Below are 22,291 nucleotides of genomic sequence, written 5' to 3' on the forward strand. Positions count from 1 at the left end.
AGGCTGTCTTTTCACTTTCTTGATGTCTTTAAACTTTCTAATTGATGCATCATATAATTCAATATTTTTTACTTTCACTTGAATACTATATGCATTAAAATCAAGTAAATAAAATGGATGTTATTTAAATGAGAGATAAAAATTAAAGCATTTCCAAGAAATGATAATTGCTAAGACTTCAAAGTTTTTGCTGTTATTAATTGGATTGCTGAGTTTTCCATTAAAAATTATGTGAAAATGCATATAGTTATTATTAGTGTAGCAGTATTTCTCATATTACTCTTGCCTTATCTCGTTAGCAGAATGAACTCCATTAACCAAGCATATTTCATTAATCTACTGCTATAAAATAATTTACTGTTATAAAATCTCATGGTTGGTAGTCTTTCGAAGTATTGACTTCCAAATGACACAAATGTTAATAGCTAAATTATTTACTTTTGAATAAATTTTTTGGAACATTGATTGATGCAATCCATAAATATTATTAAAGAATCAACTGCTCAGAATAAACCATCCAATGTTATCACTTAAAAAGTAATTATTATATATCCATGACTTAGATTTATTCTTTCTTTCACTAATTTCTTATATTTACAGTCATTCCATTCTCAGTATTCTCTGCTATGTGCTACAGTATAAGGGGAGGTGAAATAACCTGATGCAATCCTCAAACACATTTACCATAAGATCATGACCTGGGCAGAAATCAAGAGTTGGATGCTTAACTGACTGAGCCACCCAGGTGCCCCTAGTGTAGGTTCTTAATTATGGAATACGATTCAAGATTTTACAATGAAGTAAATTTTACAGAAGACATGAAGGCCATCAGAAAGTACAAAACTATATTAAAATGAGAGTTCATTATATGATTGATCATCCAAATGGTGTCCACATCTGATGTTAACAAGGAAACCAACAATATGGATTAAGTTCCATTAGTCACTTTGGTGCAGGGCCTTGAGCCTAACAGAACCCAGGGCACAGATGTGTCCTGTAAGTAGGCCAGATGTTTTAGTTTAAGTGCAGATGATTTATTACTTTGTGTTTAGTTGGTGGTGGGAGGTGAAGCCAAGTTCAGCAGTAACATGAACCACAGAGCATGCAAGTTGGACATAAATGAACTGACAGGAGGATATTTTCAATGATCTGAAGCACTTTATTGTTGTGTTTTATGTTGGAATGACCACTGATTGTGTGGTTCCTCTGTTGTCTGACAGTAGCCTTGGGCGTCTCCTTTCATTTTCACCTCTTCTTATTCCCAATATGGAGAGGTTATGGAGACTCTTGCATTCAATTTTGGCTTATGAATCATGCCCTTGGGTTTCTAAAACAATAACCCTATCAAGAGGGTATAAACTCAAATATCCCTTATGAGGTTTCTTTCTTAAAGCAGAGGCTGAGTTTTTGTTGCTCTGTGGTATTGCTACATGTTGGACCATAAAATGATGGCTTTTCGTTCTTTCTGAGACCAACTTTGCCAATTCAACTATTTAATGTTATGCCACATTTGTTGCAAAACCAAAAATAGATTTAGTGAAATAATTTTTCTTTAACCTGAGTTTTGATAATCAAAGAATGAAATAAAATTTATCAGCCATTTAACAAAGGTAGTAATATTTTCTTTATTTTTTTTTCTTTGTGAGTTTAAAATATTTATACATAAAAAATCATTAAAAAAAACACAAAAACATAGGTTAGGGCCTCCTGGGTGGCTCAGTCAGTTGGGTGTCCCACTTTGGCTCAGGTCATGATCTCCAGGTCTGTGGGTTCGAGACCTGTGTTGGGCTTTGTGCTGACAGCTCAGAGCCTGCTTTGGATTCTGGGTCTCCCTTGCTCTCTGTCCCTCCCCCACTCACACTCTGTCTCTCTGTCTCTCTCTCTCTCTCTCTGGAAAAAAACAAAACAAAACAAAACAAAACAAAAACAAACAGGTTAAAGAGTAGAATGCAGAATTTATAAGACATGATACTTAATGTACTTTTCATGCTTGAAATAGGATGTTTTTACTTTCCAATCTATTGTGGATGTTTCAGTGGGAAAATATGTAGTAGGATTGTAGGAGGAATTGTAACAAATACAGTCTTGTGTCATTTGACCTACTCTAGTTGGGTATTGGTTGATATTTTCATTCAAATTTTCCTAATCGTTGTCTTAATGATTTTTTCCCCATACTTCACCTCCCTGCTCCAGAGTATGCAAACATATCCAAGGGGAATAAAGGTAAAGAAATGAAGAGGAAGATGGCGAACGTATAGGTAAGACAGAAGGACAAAATACTTGCTGTAAGATAGCAAGTTCGAACAGGAATGTGATAAATTCATTCCATTTCTAGTGAAGGGGTTGAGAATGTGTCTCCCTAAAATGTGCCACTTTGGCATGTGGATTACTTTGAGCTGAAATCAATCAAGGCCCCCAAAATTCAGGAAGATTTTTTTTTACCTCCCCCTTCATTGCCTAAAAGAATTTAAATAGAGGGCCTGGTCCAGGAAGAGAACTATCACCAGAGATAACTAAAAGCATATGATCTACTTATGAATAACTGGGGGGGGAGGGGGAGGAAGCTCAGCAAGGCCAAGAGATCAAATTCCCCTCAGTGTATCATCATCTCTGTATGACATGGAAAACAGTTGTTTACCAAACATTTGCTCTTCCCATCTTTTTGTAAGTTGTTCCTCCCCTTTGAAGTTTCACCCCTTCCCCTTGTCTGTAGTTCAGGATGGCATATAAGCCCCAATTGCCTGACTGCCTGTGGGTCTCATATTCCTATGGGACTCCCATGCATATGTAATTACTGTATTTTTCTCCTGTTAAGCTCTCTCAGATCAATTTACCAGGCAAAAAATCTAGGAGACCAAAGGAAAAACATTTCTTCCTTAATGCTAGGTGGGCAAAAAAATCCAATGGACATCTTTAACTGGGGCATTTCAGTGCTTATAGAATCTAATTATCTTTGTGTTCCTCAAAACTCTGGAATATCTTATAGAATCCAATTTATAGCATGGTAAGCATAGGAAAAAGGACATGTTTCCCATGCTTGAGGCTTGCCTTCACTACACGTTAAAGTCGATGTGTGTGGCCCTCTGCACAGTGATGTGAGATGATGCAGTGAATGACTATTTGTCAATCTGGGGGCACAGACTTGTTTCTTAATTTGGTCCCTGATGTAATCTCCTGCAATGTAGTTCCATTTTTATTCATATCCTGCAGGTATTGTCCAAACAAAATGTGTGTAATTTGATATCCCCTCATTTTAACCATAGTTTCCTGCTCTTTGTGTCCTTCTGATGCAATCAATTAATGAGAGAGCAAAAATGCATGATCACAATTCCATGACAGAGTTAGGGAAATGTCTCCTAGTCTTCTAGTGTCTACATACCTAACACCACTGTTCTACTCTACAACTGCAATTAATGGCAGCAAGAGTCTTTTTATTAAACTTGCTGGCTTCCTGTACTTCACTCAGTGTCTGAGCATGGGCTCTGTCCACTGTAGTTCCTTGAAAGTAAAAGTTAGAATGAGACTTCTCCCCAGGACCTATTTCCAGGAAGTAGGAGGGGGTTGCCATTGGCTTTATGCCTTATGACAAAAATAAGAGGTGATAGATAGTGTGGGTGGAGTTGGAGAAAAAGAATATATCACCATTTTATCCTACCATGTCTTGATTTTTCTTCTGTATAAAATACAACATGTATAAATGCATAATTCACAGGCTGTATTTTCTGAAAAGAACTGATGTAATAACTAGAGGTATTAATAAAACTCGCCAAAGGCCAGCACATTTTGAGCAACATTTTGGAGCTAAGAGGAACAGCATTTCGCTTTCTCAGATAAACTCTTCAATGATACTGTGCTAATTCCTTGAGGCAAAAGACTCATTCTTGACTGGAAAAGGATATCCCAAGGGAAACAAGAATTTGTGTGCCTATGAGTAACCAGCAAGAAATTATAAGGAAGCAATTTGAGGGCTGATCAGCATCTCCGAGCACAGATTGGGCTAGAGAGTAAGATATGAGAAGAATTAGAATGGTCACCATCTCTCAGACTTCCCAGAGGGCTTCAAGCCAAAGACCTTTCCAGGCCCCTCAGTGTTGAGAGCACAATTTTGCCTACTTAAGATGTTCAGTAATTTTAGCTCTCAACATACAAATGCATGTGTTAACTTGCTTTAACTTCTGTGTTAAACTTCAGAATTTGTAGTACTATTTATTTCTTTTATTCTGGTTAGCATTTTATGCCCTAATTTGTTCTATTCTTATTTGAATTCATTTAAAATTTTTTGCATGTTTATCTTTTCCTTTTAATCTTTTAGTCCTTTTGTTTTTACAATCTCACAGTTAATTGTTCTTAGTCAATTTATCTTTTCTTAACTCTTTTATAAGACTTTTTCTTTTATCTCATATTTGCTTTGTTCTTGTATTACTTATTTACCTAGTTTCTTCTTATCACCTTTAGGCTTTGTTTTAATTATTTCCTTTTTATGTTATCTATTTTTCATTGTAGTTTTTAATTTTTTATTATCTTCTTTTCTCATTCTTATCTTTATTTTAGTTTATCTTAACAAAACAAGCAGAAAACACTAAAACGTGCAGTAAGAAGTGAGCAGCGCCTCTCTCTGCCATAAACGAAGGAGATTTCATTCTTTTCCCTTGTCCATTTGGGTGTTCCTGTCTCTTCCAGCAAAGAAAAAAAAACACACACACAAAAAAAAAACATCTATTCATAAACCTCCTGTCTTGAAACCCTCAGTTTTGAAAGTGTGGGACAGTGGTGAAGGTCACAGTTTTGAGAATAAAACAAAGCTTGATTAATATTAGAATCGTGCTCCTGGGAATGTTACCTAACTTCTAGCATTTGAAGTTTTATCTGTTATAATAGTAACAGTAACTTTAATTTTTTTAATGTTTATTTATTTTTGAGAGAGAGGGAGAGATAGACCGTGAGCAGGGGAGGGGCAGAGAGAGAGGGAGACACAGAATCTGAAGCACGCTTCAGGCTCCAAGCTTTCAGCACAGAGCGACGCGGGGTTCAAACTCACAAACAAGATCAAGACTTGAGCGGAAGTGGGAAGCTCAGCCTACGGAGCCACCCAGGCGCCCCATAGTAGTAACAGTAACTTTAAATGGTGTGTGGATTAATTCATGCGGAATGAATTTGCTAATTTCCAGTTTCTCTGCTCCACTAATTAATTAATTAGGATATGAATAGCACTTAATTGTGTTTCCAGAAGGGTGGCAACCACTGTTTCTATATTACCTTCTAAAAACCCAAATCTAGGGGCGCCTGGGTGGCGCAGTCGGTTAAGCGTCCGACTTCAGCCAGGTCACCATCTCGCGGTCCGTGAGTTCGAGCCCCGCGTCGGGCTCTGGGCTGATGGCTCAGAGCCTGGAGCCTGTTTCCGATTCTGTGTCTCCCTCTCTCCCTGCCCCTCCCTCGTTCATGCTCTGTCTCTCTGTGTCCCAAAAATAAATAAAAAACGTTGAAAAAAAAAATCTACTTACTCTTAGTCCACTGATACTCATCTTCGTGTCTGTCATTTCTGGGCCAAATAGACTATCATGGTAGTTTCATTTTTTCATTCACTTTCTTATTTTTTTTTCTCTGATTCTTGTATCTTTTTCTTCACTTTGCCAAGAAAGAGACTAGTCCTTTGTTTTATTTTATATTTTTTTAAGTTTATGTATTTATTTTGAGAGAGAGAGCAAGCAGGGTAGGGGCAGAGAGAGAGGGGAGAGATAGAATCCCAAGCAGGTTCTGCACTGTCAGCCCAAAGCCAGTGCAGAGTCTGATATGGGGCTTGAACTCACAAACTGTGAGATCATGATCTGAGTTGAAATCAAGAGTTGAACACTTGACTACTGAGCCACCCAGCGCCCCCAAGAGACTTGTCCTTCAAACAAGGTCTGAGACTCCAAAATTCTGTGAAGATAGCCTAAAATAGCCAAAATGCTACCATTTGGCTGATTTCTTCATTCTTGTGGTAGTTGTCAACTTAGATCATCCACTTACTCTATTTAATAATAATCAAGAGCCATATTTCACTCACAGATTTTAATAGCATTGTGCATTAACTGTGCTTTCTACTTGGTCTCAAATTTCTCTGCTGGAAAGCTGCAGAATGAGATATTGGGATTCTAAATTCAAAGTCCCTGATCAATACTTTTAGAATTTGATATCCAGAACTTACCTTTTTGATGTCATCTCTCTTTCTTAGTTTTGCATGACATAATTATCGAGATAATAGATAATATTGTATGTGAGTTTAACGTTGGTTTCCCTCCCAAATGGGGCTTGCATGGGATTCACTGGTGTCTGTCATGCACAAAAACTATGCCAATACTCAGAGTAGAATAATGGTTAATGTAAAAATAGACTGAGCAAATTAGTATCAATTATTTAGATCATTTAGTGTCAGGCTGAGCTTGTTTCAACATATTTCTCCTCCTCATTAAAATATCTTCATGTATTTTACTTCAAGATACATATTGCCTAAGATGTGATTTTTTGGAAAAGGCATTAAGCCATATTAATGTAGCTTGAAAAAGTCCATCTTTTACAAAGCTCAGCAGATGATTTGTTTGCACAGTCACATGCATTGTTAACAGACTTATATTCTAAATGGCACTATTTTATTTTATTAAGCTAAAACTTTTTTTTTCTTTTGTGAAACAATCCTTAAGAATAATTTAGATGTTTTGCATATGCTTATATTTGTAATTGTAAAATAGTGTTTGAATTTTTCATGCAAGAATGGTATCCATTTGGTTTTCCTCCAGAGGCTAAAATAGGAGAACAACAGTGTTTGAACATCAAGTAATCCGTTCCATTATCAAGACACAATCTTCAAGGAATCATGATAAGGTTTCTCACCTAAGGCAGAATTCAGGATTTTAGATGCTACAATCAAATCCAGCTCTTTTCCTTGTTCTTAGTCTCAGATATTGAATAGACTTTCTAACAGCCAAGTGACATACTTTCCACTAACTGCCTTCCAAAAGTGTTTGTCAGTCTTCACTAGATTTTTAAACATTTATTTTAATATATTGTCCTCTTTGTCCTTTGACTTCTCAACATTCAAAGTAATTCAAAATAATCATTTCTGCATCAGTAACAGTATTTGTCACATCGACTCTCTTGTTATTTACAACCTACTATACATGACAACTTTTCAAGGATACATGCTAGCATATTTTTGAGACCTTAGAATTATTTTTTTTTCTTTTCAAAAACATTGTTCTGTAAATAAAACAGGAAAACATTGCTTTCCATTTTCACAAACTGAATTTCAGATAGAAACACTATTAAAATATTTTTATGACATAAAATATACTTCTAATTACCACCATGGTGAATTAACTTTCTTGAACTATCAGTGTCTATGCATATTCCTTGTACTTCATATGTTCCTTTCAATTAATTACATGAAATAAGAATGAAATACAAAAAATAACAAAAGCATTTCCAGATACAATTCTGCTTAATGAGGCTGAGCAGTATAATTGCCCAATATTTGAGCAACTTTACACTTTTTTTGGGTGGGGAGATTGTTTTGGAAATATTTGGATGTTTTATTGCATATTTAAAACCAATATGGAATCAACCAAGTGATTTTCTGTTGTCTTGTCTTATCTTAAGCTTTGTAGCCAGCGGGTAAACAATACTCTGAAAATCTCTCTCTTCCAATGATGCTTTACAGCAAGTGCTAACATTGCTTTTTAACATGGGAGCTTACGGTTCACTAAAAATTAAGACTAATTTAGCCTACTTTCAATTTTGCAAACATGACAAAAACAGATCAGATTCATTAGTAGTTTTTTTTTTTTTTTTAATTTTTTTTTCAACGTTTATTTATTTTTGGGACAGAGAGAGACAGAGCATTAACGGGGGAGGGGCAGAGAGAGAGGGAGACACAGAATCGGAAACAGGCTCCAGGCTCTGAGCCATCAGCCCAGAGCCTGACGCGGGGCTCGAACTCACGGAGCGCTAGATCGTGACCTGGCTGAAGTCGGACGCTTAACCGACTGTGCCACCCAGGCGCCCCCATTAGTAGTTTAAAATCACTCACGGAATTATTTACATGTAGTAATTCAGACTTCAGTAATACCTACATTTGGGAATGAAACTTGATTAAAAGATTGCTTCTATCTCCACATTTAATTCCATATCAAAATTTGATATGAAAAGGCACCATTCAGTAATATGTAATGCATATTATGTATTTGTTCATAAAATAATTATGCTTTATTTGTTCATAAATAATTTCTCTTTCAAATTTGCTTTGGTCTTCTTAGAAGACTCATGTTTATTGTGTTGAAAAAATATTAATTTACAAATAATATCATGTCATTGTCTTTCTTTAGGCAGATCTTGACCAAGGAACGATTCAACAAAATTATTTCAATTTGAGAGACAAATTTTTTACCTGCAATTTTCAGAAATTTGGGGACACATAAATAGGACTTCTGATCATTGTCTTCTTAAAAAAACTTTACTTATTCTTGCCTTTTTGTGTAATATATACAAAATTTTAATTTTAATTATTATTTTTTAATACAAATCATTTTATCAATTATATGTGCATAATCATAAAACTGGAGTGGATTTCTTATGGTCAAGACTTTATGGTGCAGCTCTATTTATATGTTAAATGCAAATGAATTTAGAAATAAAACAAATAGAATTAAGATACTGTATTTCACATGAGTGAAAGAGTCATTTTCCAGTGCTGCCAGCTAAATGCCAAAATTACATGCCGGTAGCAAGTCATGAAAGGGACCATTGAAATGTCCAAAATACAAAATACACTTATGCAAACATTTTTGAGATTATCTTTAAGAAAAACCCATAAATTATGAAAATTTATATATACTATCTGTAACTCCTAAGACACATCCATTGAATCTCAGATGTGGTATAGTGTAATCTTTTTTTTTTTTTTTTTACTTTTAATTCCAGTGTAGTTCATATACAGTGTTATTTAAGTTTCAGGTACAGTATATAGTGATTTAACAATTCTATACATGATTCAGTGCTCATTAACATAAGTAGACTTTTAATCCCCTTCACCTGTTTCACCCATCATCCCACACACTTCCCCTCTGGTAACCTCCAGTTTGTTTTCAGTAGATAAGAGTCTGTTTTTTGTTTGTCTCTCTCTCTCTCTCTCTCTCTCTCTCTCTCTCATTTTTTCTTTTTTGCTTTGTTCGATTGTTTTGTTTCTTAAATTCCACATATGAGTGAAATCATGTGGTATTTGTCTTTCTCTGACTTATTTCGGTTTTCATTATATTCTCTAGTTTCATATATGTTGTTGCAACTGGCAAGACTTCATTCTTTTTTAAAGGCTTTATATATTCCTGTGTATGTGTGTGTGTGTGTGTGTGTGTGTGTGTGTATGTCTGTATACAACCTCCTTTTTATCCATTCATCTATCTGTGGACACTTGGGCTGATTCCATAATTAGACTATTGTAAATATTGCTGCAATGAACATAGGGGTTCATATACCTTTTCAGATTAGTATCTTTGTATTATTTGGGTAAATATCCAGTAAGAGAATTCCTGGATCATATGGCAGTTTTATTTTTAATTTTTTGAGGAACCTTTTGCCAATACTTATTTCTTGTGGCTTTGATTTTAACCATTTTTTGTTTTTTTTTTGTTGTTGTTGCTGTTAGAGTAGGATTTCACTTTTCAAAATTTTAATTCCAGTATAATTAACATACAGTATTATGTTAGTTTCAGGTGTACAATATAGCGATTCAACACTTCCATACATCACTCAGTGCTTATCATAACAAGTGCACTCCTTAATCCCTGTCACCTATCTCATCCATTCCACTCCCTCTTCCCCTCTGATAATCATTAGCTTGTTCTTAATACTTAAGAGTCTGTTTCTTGGTTTTTCTCTCTCTTTTTTTTAACATAGCATAATTGTTTTGTTTCTTAAATTCCACATATGAGTGAAATCATATGGGATTTGTCATTTTTGGACTGACTGACTTATTTCATTCAGCTTTTTATTCTTTAGCTCCATTCATATTGTTGCAAATGACAATATTTCATTCATTTTTATGGCTGAATAATATTCCTTTGCATGTATATACCACGTTTTTTTATCCATTCACCTAACTCTGGCCACTTGGGCTACTTCCATACTTTGGCTATTATAAATAATGCAATAAACATAGGGGTGCATGTATCCCTTCAAATTAGTGTTCTTGTGTTTTGGGGGTAAATACCCTGTAGTGCAATTACTGAATCATAGGGTAGTTCCATTTTTTAATTTTTGAGGAAACTCCATATTATTTTCCACAGTGGCTGCACCAGTTTGCAATCCTACCAACAGTGGGTACCTTTTTCTCCATATTCTTGCCAACACTTGTTGTTTCTTGTGTTGTTTTTAGCCTTTCTGACAGGTGTGAGGTGATATCTCATTGTAGTTTTGATTTGCATCTCCCTGTTAATGGGTAATGTTGAGAATCTTTTCATGTGTCTTTTGACATCTGGATGTTTTCTTTGGAGAAATGTCTGTTCATGTTTTTGGCCCATTTTTTAATTGGATTGTTTGCTTTTTGGGCTTTGAGTTATATAAATTCTTTATAGATTTTGGATACTAACCTTTTAATGGATATGCTGTTTGCAAATACCTTCTCCTTTTCAGTAGATTGTCCTTTGGTTTTGTCAATTGTTTTCTTTCCTGTGCAGAAGCTTTTTATTTTGATGAAATCCCAATAGTTTATTTTTGCTTTTGTTTCCCTTATCAAAGGAGAGCTAGCTAGAAAACTGTTGCTATGGCTGATGTCAATAGAAATTACTGCCTGTAATTTTGAGTTTATTTTTGTGTGTGATGTAAGAAAGCGACATTTTCATTCTTTTGCATGAAGCTGTCTGGTTTTTCCAACACTATGGCTTGAAGAGACTTTTTCTCATTGCATATTCTTGCCTCCTTTGTTGAAGATTAATTGACCATAAAATTGTGGGATTATTTCTGGGCTCTATATTCTGTTCTATTGATCTATGTGTCCACTTTTGTGACAGTACCATACTGTTTTCCTTACTACAACTTTGTAGTATATCTTGAAATTTGGGATTGTGATACTTCCTTCCAGTTTTGCTCTTCATTTGCAACATTGCTTGAGCTATTTGGGGTCTTTTGTGATTCCATAAAAAATTTAGGATTATTTATGCTAGTTCTGTGAAGAATACTGTTGGTATTCTGATAGGGATTGTATTGAATGTACAGATTGCTTTGGGTAATATTAACATTTCAATAATATTTTTTTCTCCCAACCCATTGGCATGGAATATCTTTCCATTTGTTTGCACCATCTTCAATTTCTTTCATCAATGTTTTCCAGTTTTCAGAGTACAGGGGCTTCACCTCCTTTAATTTTAACTATTTTTGTATTTTTATTTTAACTTTTGATGAGGCCTCAATTATTTCCTCCCTTTGTATTTTTGTAGACATTTGGAAAGCTCATGTAAGGTGGCTCACGCTGTTGTTAAAAAGAAACAAAAATACTGTACTGCATCATTGTGGAGATTGTTGATTTTCTCCTCCCCTACCTCAATTTCCTTGCATTTCACATCAGGTGACAAATGTCCCATTTTCCTTCAGTCCTGAGGCTTTTTTGCTTCTATTTTTTCCTATCTTCCTAGCCTGTTTGACATTAGAAGCATAGAGTTTATTTTGTTCTTGCTATTATTGTTGTTATGGGGCCTGGTTCTACCAGATAAAACTAGATTTGCCTTTGAGTAAATAGAAAGTATGGTTTTAAACCAGTAAGTGATTTTATTACTTTCACCCTTATAAGGCTAGAGGTATTCAAACTGGGTATGGAATAGCAGCACTAAATTATTATTGGGAATTCAGACTTTTTGTATCTTTCCATTTAGCTGTTTGGACACATGGCTTTGACCTCATGCTCAGTGTTTTATAGTAACTGCTTGATTGTTTTTCCTATGGCATCATGGCTAAATTTTAGGTAAGATATAAGGTAAAGAAGACAATTTTAGGCCAATTAGTTTCTTTGTTTAAAAAGTTTATAAATGGGGCGCCTGGGTGGCGCAGTCGGTTGAGCGTCTGACTTCAGCCAGGTCACGGTCTCCCGGTCTGTGAGTTCGAGCCCCGCGTCAGGCTCTGGGCTGATGGCTCAGAGCCTGGAGCCTGTTTCCGATTCTGTGTCTCCCTCTCTCTCTGCCCCTCCCCCGTTCATGCTCTGTCTCTCTCTGTCCCAAAAATAAATAAACGTTGAAAAAAAAATAAAAAAAAAAATAAAATAAAAAGTTTATAAATAATCTCTGTTTATTTCTAATTCGTCTAAACTTTTTAAAGCTTTTTAAAATGACTACTTCTAAGTGTAATAGAATAGGGAAATGCAATTTCTTTTTTTTTGTTTTTTTTTTTTTAATTTTTTTTTTTCAACGTTTATTTATTTTTGGGACAGAGAGAGACAGAGCATGAACGGGGGAGGGGCAGAGAGAGAGGGAGACACAGAATCGGAAACAGGCTCCAGGCTCTGAGCCATCAGCCCAGAGCCTGACGCGGGGCTCGAACTCCCGGACCGCGAGATCGTGACCTGGCTGAAGTCGGACGCTTAACCGACTGCGCCACCCAGGCGCCCCTGCAATTTCTTAAATGAGCACATCAATACTTAAAACAGAATCAGGTCTCTTTTAAGAAGGAAGGAGAAAGGCACCTGGGTGTCTCAGTTGGTTGAGTGTCCAACTCTTGATTTCAGCTCACGTCAAGATCCCAGGGTCATAGGATCAAGCTTTGGGTCAGGCTGTATGCTGAATGTGTAGCCTGCTTAAGATTCTCTCCCTCTCTCCCATTCCCCTTTCCCCCATTCTCTCTCTCAAAAAAAAAAAAAAAAAGAAAAAAAGAAAGAAAGAAAAAAATGGATATAGCATACGCTGCAGGGAATCGTTTTTTTAATAACTTGGCTCCTTTAAATGCACACTTTTATTTGAAATGAACACATTTTGTTTCTTTCTTTTTGTTATTCTAAGATTAAATGGGCTCCTCATTTGCATATAACTTCTGCAAATATATTCACTCTGGGTGGTTAAAAAAACACTAACATAAAAACAAAAACAATTTAAAACTTTATATTTGTTAAGTTTTCTCCATGAAACAACTCTTTAAAGATACTAAAAATAACTAATATGCAGTGGTCATGATACAATCTCCACTAGTCTCTCATAAGAAGCAGATGTTCCCTAAAATTTTAACCATCATCAGAGATTAAAAAACATTGTAATTTAATCTAATAAAGAAATTCACATATGCTTAAAATTGAAGACCAAACATACAATGTAAACAAAAAAATAATCTTTGAAAAAGTAATAACAAAAAATTCTGTTGCTGAGAATCCCAAATTAAATTCTATTTGCTTGAAACCCAAATTAAACAATTAAAAGGCCAGTACTTAAATTAATAGTTTTTTAACATAGTGATACTTTATTGTTTTAACACCTTGACAACAAGAATTCATTTTTAAGTTTTGTGAATGTTCATTTCTTGTGTGTGAAAAGAATAAATTTACATAAGGTAACTACTATTATTTAGAACAACCGGAAAACAAAAGCCATGAATAATTGTTCCAAACATGGAAACAAAAAACCAAACTGCGTTATTCATAACCAATATTTGAAAATGTAAATTACGTCTTTGGAATCATTAACAAAATGTATTTTAAATACGCCATAGGTTTTAAAAAAGATCTCCTATGGACCTTCTACTTTGATATCACATCATTTTTGAGTAAACATCAATATCTTGGGAGTTGTGGGCACATTTTATTTGTAAGAAAACAACAACAAAAATTTTCCATATGAACAGCAGATACATATTTGCCAACAATCCTTCTGTTCCCTTTGCTGCATTCCTCATGTCATCTCCGCTGTGGCCAAGAAAGTAGAGCACTACATAGAAGATAAAAGCTCTCTTGGTTTCTGCATTAATTTACTACAAATTCTGGAGAAGTGACACATAAGAGTTCAAAGTTGTGTTCCTCTAGACGTTTCCTCTTGCAGTCATTTTGGGATTCAAGTTTTTTTCCCTTATAGTGTCTGGATCCAGCCAGCAAAAGGGAAGAGAGAGAGCCTGGAGGATCCACGTTGTTAGTTAAAATAACGGAACTAAGGAGTGATACAGATCACTTCCATTCCCACGTTATAACCTGACACAGAATGGGAGAATAGATTTTGAAGTGAGCCCAGTGCCCAAGGATTTTTCTGGAGAAGTACGGCTTGCTACAGATACCAAATGATCATGAAGCAGGTTGCGGTGGTAGTTCTGATTGTGGCCAATGGCAATAGTCAATTGTTGCGATCAAAGTATCTGCCACTTTAATCTTAAATGCCCTACTAATTTTTAAGTTTCACTTGAAGTAAATAAGTGAGCAAATAAGTGAAAAGTTTGCACAATGTGACTGTGACAGTGCTGTGTTCAGAGAAACAGCCTCTTTTCATGGTTTAAGCATGTATTGGGAGGGATTAGGATTCTTGTGATTTTATGGTAAACAGCAGCACAGTACAAAATACCAAGTCTAGGTCCTATAATAAATACAGACTAATATATTCTGGATTTGCAAAAATGACTAAAAAATGGTATTTTCAAACCACAAATGACTATGAAACACATGATTCTGTACATTATCTTTAAGTTATTTAAAATATTTTCTTTTCCCCATTTTTTTTTATTTACAAAGCTTTTAATGTTTATTTATTTTTGAGAAACAGAGAGAAACAGAGCATGAGCAGGGGAGGGACAGAGAGAGAGAGAGAGGGAGATATAGAATCTGAAGCAGGCTCCAGACTCTGAACTGTTAGCATAGAGCCGGATGTGGGGGGCTCGAAGCCATGAACAGTGAGATCATGACCTGAGCTGAAATCGGATGCTTAACCTACTGAGCTACCCAGGACGCTTATTTTTTTTTATTTTATTATTTTAATGTTTATTTATTTTTGAGACAGAGGGAGAGAGAGCTTGTGTGGGAGAGGGGCAGAAAGAGAGAGGGGGGCACACAGAGGACAGAGAACCCCAACCAGGCTTGGCGATGTCAGTGCAGAGGCACATGTGAGGTTCCAATGAACTCACAAACCATGAGATCATGACCTGAGCTGAAACCAAGAGTCCAAAGCTTAACCAACTGAGTCACCCAGGTACCTCCGAAATTTGATTTTTAGTTTAGATTATAATAAAATCACTTCTGACAAACTATTCTGTTTCTGATTTTTGTCACAGGTTATTCTAAGAAATTGTCTTATTACATAATTGCTTTTTGTTGACCACCCCTTAAAGACAATGAATGTTCCAAAACTGAGACCTTTTTAAGATTTCAAAGCCTTGAGCAAGATCATTATTGCAGGAGTTTTTTTCCCCAGTTTTGTGGTGTTGAAGCAAGGGAAATCAGAAAGGCATCAAATCTAGAGCTTAAAGTGCACCAAAAACCAAAAAGACAATTTCAAAAAAGGTATCCATCCAAATGGGCCAGACTAAAGGGCCAAGCCCAGCTATACTTGGATGGAATTACAAGATGAAAGAATCAGCTTTATGAGAGAAATAAGCTAGATTTCATTAAGTACTAGAACATTAAGACAGACATCATTTTATAAGTAAATTGAGGTCTCCCATATGAAAGAAAGGATGCAATTATTAGTCTCAGGTCACCCCGGAAAATTATTGAAGTACACGTAAAAATATTTTTGAGGATTATGGCAAAACTACTACTTGATTGAAAAAGCAACATTTATCAATGAGTATTTCCTTTTAACTGAGTAAAGAAAACCATAAATTGCTTCTAAAATTGGTTCATCAAGGTGAAATTCAAGGTGACAGATCACTCCTTTGACAATCCACAATATTTTCTCTTCTGAAATATGCAAAACTTAAAATTTTGGGGAAAAAATCCAGGATTTTTAATAGACTTAAGTGGTATCCCATTTCACTAGTTAAAAACCAAAAACACCTAAAGATGAAGAATGGCTAAATTATTCCACCAAAATGGAATAAATAAACTGTGAGACAATGGTTACAATAAATAATTCTTTAGCAAATTAAAGAAGATTGATTTTAACTAATAAGTTATCCTTTATTTCAGGCATTCAATTTTTATCACCATGACATACCCTGACAATAAGACTTTATTCATGCTTTTTTTTGTTGTTTCATAATGACCGTATTAATTGCTGAATAGAAAATATGATATAAAATGAAATAGAAATAGAAAATCAAGATCAGAGAACAGTGAACCACATTTATGTTCCTGAGAAAGTCTATCATGATATATTTAAGTTGAGGTTCAAATTGACCTCAATTAAGCCGCTAAGTCTTTAGGAATTAACAATATATTCCCAATTTCAAAGTGTCTGAAATAAGGAGACATTTATTCTTTGGGTGGAGGGAGTTTTCCCAGCATGACATTATAAAATAACTATATCCCTGATTAAATGTATGTGTACTGTGCAGTGTGCAGTGTCCTCAACATTTATAAAGTATGTAAATGTGGGGCACCTCAGTGGCTCAGTTGGCCAAGTGTCTGACTATTGATTTCTGCTCAGACCATGATCTCACCATTCCTAAGATTGAGCCCTGTGACAGGCTCTGCGCTAACAGCATGAAGCCTGTTTGGGATTCTCTCTCTCTCCTCTCTGTCTCTGCTCCTCCCCTACTCTCTCTCAAAATAAATAAATAAATAAACCTTTAAAAAATAAGAAAATATGATAACCAAAAGTAGAAATTTACGTCTACCAATTTATTATTGTGGGTATGATGGGAGGTAAGAGTGGGTGGAGAGTATAAGAGAAGTTGAAGGACTTTCTTAGGTTTTTCATTTATGAAACAGCTCATGAAACTTAAATCATTTTTATAAGCATCTAAATAATAGTAATTATCTAAGTTGTTATTGTTAAGTATAAAGATTTTAAATACACTACATTTTAAAACCCCATTTTACCATTTTTAAATGGTTATGAGCCATAATCTTTATGGGTTTATTAATAGGGCTTTAATTTGAATATGTGCCAAGTAACTATTCTTTGTTCTAGGTGTACAATTTGTTCCATTTGGTACAAAATAGATCTAGAAAGAATTAAACTTAGTAAATGCTAATCAGTATTTGACCTTTTTGTGATGAGTCAAAATACTGTCATATTAATTATCTATGTAGTCTGTCACATAAAAGTAGAATATACCCAATTCCAAAGGCCTTGGGAATCTATGGAAGTAAATGAACATATCTTACTGGTTTTCAGCATTCAAATACTAACATCTGACAAAACACTTAAAATGGTTAAGTGGTATTGTGCATGCTTGTTAGGACTTCTGGTTTCTTTTTTCCATGCTTTTCTAAGCATATCATAATTTACAAGACACTGGACTCTTTTTTATATCTCTTTTTTTATTTTTTAATGTTTATTTATTTTTGAGAGAGAGACAGAGACAGAACATGACTGGGGGAGGGGCAGAGAGAGAGAGGGAGACACAGAATCCGAATAAGACTCCAGGCTCTGAGCTGTCAGCACAGAGCCCTACACAGGATTCAAACCCATGAACCATGAGGTCATGACCTGATCCAAAGTCCAGAAGCTTAACCGATTGACCCATCCAGGTGCTCCCCTTTGTTTATATCTCTTATATCTCTTTGTTTATATCTCTTAAGCCCACTGCAGTGTTTAATTTTTTTTAAACAACATTTCTTATTCCAGCACATTTTTCTTTGTCTTTAATGACAGCTCTATCTCCTTACTCTCCTTATTTCACTTAGACTACTTTTTCTTTACTACTGTCTTCTTTTGCCTGTTTCCCTCCATTCCCCCAGATGCATTTCAAATTTCTGTTTTTGGCCTTGTTCCTTCTATCTTTTCCACACATTAATTACAATGGCCCTCCAGCTGACCCTTCTATAAAAATCCTTCATTCACTACAAGGCCCTAAATGATCTGGCACCCACCTTTGCCTCTGCCTCATTCCTACTTTTATACTCACCTTCACTCATTATGAATGCTCCAGCTGCCATGGCTCCATTCTCTTCCTTGAACTTGCTAAGATTATTCCCAATTTAAAATCTTTGAATTAGTTCCCTCTGCCTGGATTTCTCTGCCTTCAGAATTTGCTAGAATGACAGTGTTTTAATTACCAAAGCTTCTTAATATAATAATTAAATATGTGATAGGAAAAGTCCCTTATGATTACTCTTATTTTCTGCAGATTCTGGGCTAATGGCATTGTTCATTTACCACATGGGTGATCGAATCAGTTTATCTAGTCACAAGAAATAACACTAAGGACAAATGTTATCAATTTTTATTAGGTCACATAAACTTTATGGATTAATAGATTAATCCAGAAAGAAGTGACATATTTACAGTGTTCAGATATCTTTCCATTGGTTCAGGTTGTCTGCCGTGTGTGTGTGTGTGTGTGTGTGTGTGTGTATGTATCTTCCTCAATGGTATTTTAATATTCTCTCTATATATATCTCATATATTTCTAAGCAATTTCTAGGTTATTTATCTTTTCTTGCTGTGGTGGTTGCTGCTGTTGTAATTTTTTTTTTTTTGTTATGCAATTTGACTGACTACATGAAGACTTTTAGTTCTTATTTGCATGGACATTTTTTAAAGGTATTCTCTTAAAATAGGACTCTTACCAATAGACTGAGTTGCTCTAACTTATTGGTCTCACATCTTCTGTAATGTTGTTTTGCTAGCTCTGGTACTCACTTTGCTTTCTCTCAAATTTTTTCAGCTCTCCAGTTTGTATTTAGCCCTAACACATAACGTATAATAGCAAACTAAATGAAAAGGTTTAGCATATATATGTAAACAAAGATAAGTTTCCTAATATGTCTTCTTTCAGTAGGTTGCAGTCCCCTCAACCACAGCAAACACTTACTGAATTCCAGGCCTTATCCACAAATGTGCCTCTCCTTTTTTATTCACTGTCTCTGTTAAAAATGCACAGTACACCTGCTTAGCCCAGTGTGATAACTCTGATCTCCATGCTACTATCCTTGTAGGTTGGCCACAGATTCCATTAAGTCTGTCTAAAATATTTCTAAATTCTATCCTTTCTTCTATAAAACACTGCCACTCAGAATAAAGACTTCATTTTTTAAAATTCCTTAGCTATTTATTAGTTCCTTAGCTGATATTCCCAATCATGTCCCCAGAGTTTTCTTCCTCAAATATTTCTCCCAACTACCAGTAGAAGCTCCTTCTAACATACAAGTTAATTATATAAATCCCTCTCTGAATTTCTTAAATTATTCTCTGTAAGTTCCAGAAAGAAAAAAAATCCAGTCCTAGTAGAATGGTATAGATGTTCTTCATGCCCAAATATGCATGTACTTAGATTTACAGGTGCCATCCCTTGCAAGGCTCCTGACTGCAACATGCATTTGCTCCTTCATTCCCTTTCAATAAAGCCATTCCACACTTTTATGCCTTTGTATACACTCTCTTGCCTAGAACAGTGGAATATGAATTCACCTTGAGACTGAGGACCCTGGATTTAATTCCTAATCCTTGTATAAACCCAGGTATACATTTTAGTTTCTCTTAAATATTTTAGTAACATAAAGAAACACCTTTCTTTCAGTCTTATCATATATGGCATCACAATTAAATAAATAAAGTGTATTTACTAACTCATAAGAAAATTAAGTTTATTTATTTATTTATTTTGAGAGAGAGAAAACGTGCGAGATGAGGAGGGCCAGAGAGAGAAGGAGAGAGAGAAAACTCCAAGCATGCTTCATGCTGTCAGAGCAGAGCCCAATGCCGGGCTTGAACTCATGAACTATGAGATCATGACCGGAGCCAAAATCAAAAATGGGACGCTTACCTGACTGAGACACCCAGGTGCCCCTACTTACCAACTCATGGTAGTAGTTTTTGATCTGCATTCTTCCCTGTTTTCTATATAATAAACTCTAGTTTTCTTAGTAGAGTGAAGTAAGCCTTGCCTATTAGGTGAAGAAGAAACTTTCTGTTCTCCCACCCCCACCACACTCCTTTCTCACAGTCATTCCATACCAAGTGCTTCTCTACCATTTGGTCACACCATACTGCATTTATTTCTCAGAATTATAATTATTTTATTATCTATTTGTCTCTCACACTAGGTCGTGACTTCTCCAAAGAACATGATATTTTTTCACTTGTTTTCTTTTTTTATCATATAGTATAATGTCTGACAATTTAAAAAGGCACTCGACAATTGTGTGATTTCTTCCTGAAGAAAATCACATATTAAGAAAATTAGGTATATATTTTTGTTTGTTGAATAATTTTCAAATTATTGGCAAATGGGGATTATTGTTAGTAGTGTTTACTTATGTTTAAATGGCTTTTGCTTGCTGACATTTGATAAATCATTTATTAACAATTATTCAGAAATAAAGAAACTGTTGAATAATTCATTTCACCCTATTCACCTCTCAAAAGCTAATTACCTGGTTTCCATGACCTTTGTGCATTTTTCTATTTGATTTCATAGTCACTTCAACAAATGCTTAGTGAGAGGCTACTATGTGTAAGGTAGTGAGGTTATTTAATTAAAATTAATATTTTAGCCTACTTTAATTATATCTTCAACCTTCACTATGATGGCCTTGAAAAAGGAAGTCCTTATGCCATGTTTTTATGCCAGGTTCAATCCAACAAATATTTAGTAAGCACCTACGGTCTGGCAGCAAATATGCTAAAAGATGGAAATAAAATAGTGGAATGTAACTTTATCATTGCCCTTGCAAAAATTATAGTGCCTTATGGACCCTGCTTTTTAAAATTTATTTATGTATTTTTAATGTTTATTTATTTATTTTTGAGAGAGAGAGGGAGAGAGAGAGAGAGAGAGCACACAAGTGGGGATGGGGCACAGGGAGAGGGAAAGAGAATCCCAAGCAGGCTCCACACTCAGCATGGAGCCCGATATGGGGCTCAATCCCAACCTGGGATAATGACTTGAGCTGAAATCAAGAACAGGACACTTAACTAACTGAGTCATCCAAATACTATTTACTTAAGTATTTTAAAAAATATTCAATGCTAAGTCATGCCTTGTTATGTCACATACTTTTTAAGGCTAAGCTTTAATTCAGTTTAAAATTATTTTATAATTATAATAGTTTATGCATTATTTCAAAAGAACATAAAAGAATGACTAGAATTTACTTTGCACTTACCACATGCTTTTCAATATTATATGCATTTTGATATATTATCATATTTAAGCCTCAAAACAACTCTTATTACATGATATTGCTGTTAGCTACTCTCATTTTCATAGACCTAAGAAATTTGGAACTTGCCCAGCATTTTAAAGAAGTATTTGGAAGAATAAGGATTCAAACAAGTTCTGTGTGACCACCGAGCCTGGGTATCACCACACTGAACAGCTTCAATAGAAATACCTTGTGCTAATGATTTGTTACATAATAATGCTTGGTAACAACCACAAAGCTTCAGTGGCAAAAAACAATCAACACTTACTTTTGTGCCCCAGTCTGTGGATCAGCTGACTGGCTCTCGCTGATCTGAGTTGACCTCCACAGGGCGTCCTAATGCATGTGCGGTTAGCTTGGTAGTTGGCCACCAGTGTGCTTATTCACATGTTGAGGGCCTCAGTTGGGACAACTGCCCTGGATCAGCTCTCATCTACATGCGTCACCTGCCAAGGAAAGAGGGCCAGCACGCCAACATGGGGAAAGCAGAAGACGACAAAAGAGAGTGGACACACGCAATGCTTCTTGTGACCTATGCTTGGAACTGGCACTTCCTCTCTTCTACCACATTGTTTGGGCAAAAACAAGTGTTAAGTCAGCTGAGACTCAAAAGGTAGGAAAGTAAACTTTCCCACACTATAGTAAGAGCTGCAAAGTTACATTGCAAAGGGCATGAGCATATAGAAGGATCCACATTGGAGTTATGTTGTAATCAGTTACCACAATCCACCTCCTGACAAATTATTCACATCCCTTCCATCTGTGAAATATATTGAATCCTTCAAACCCACCACTCAAAATTCATAAATATCTTATGATAATTAGGTCTGGAAGTTGGTGTTTGGAAGTAGTTCCTCTTAATTTCAAGAGCTGTGAGCTAATGAAATAAGTTTTCTTCCCCATTGCCCCCCCCAACTCCCGCATATAGTAATGACACACAGACAGATAACTGTTAGAGAGAAAACACGCAGATAGATCCTCCCATTTGAAAAGAAGAACAAGAGGCACATAGCAACCTTTGGCAACTGCAAAATCTAGATTTTGCCTGAATCACTA

The sequence above is a fragment of the Lynx canadensis genome, chromosome B1 (assembly GCF_007474595.2).
Source record: "Lynx canadensis isolate LIC74 chromosome B1, mLynCan4.pri.v2, whole genome shotgun sequence".
NCBI classification, from domain to species: Eukaryota; Metazoa; Chordata; class Mammalia; order Carnivora; family Felidae; genus Lynx; species Lynx canadensis.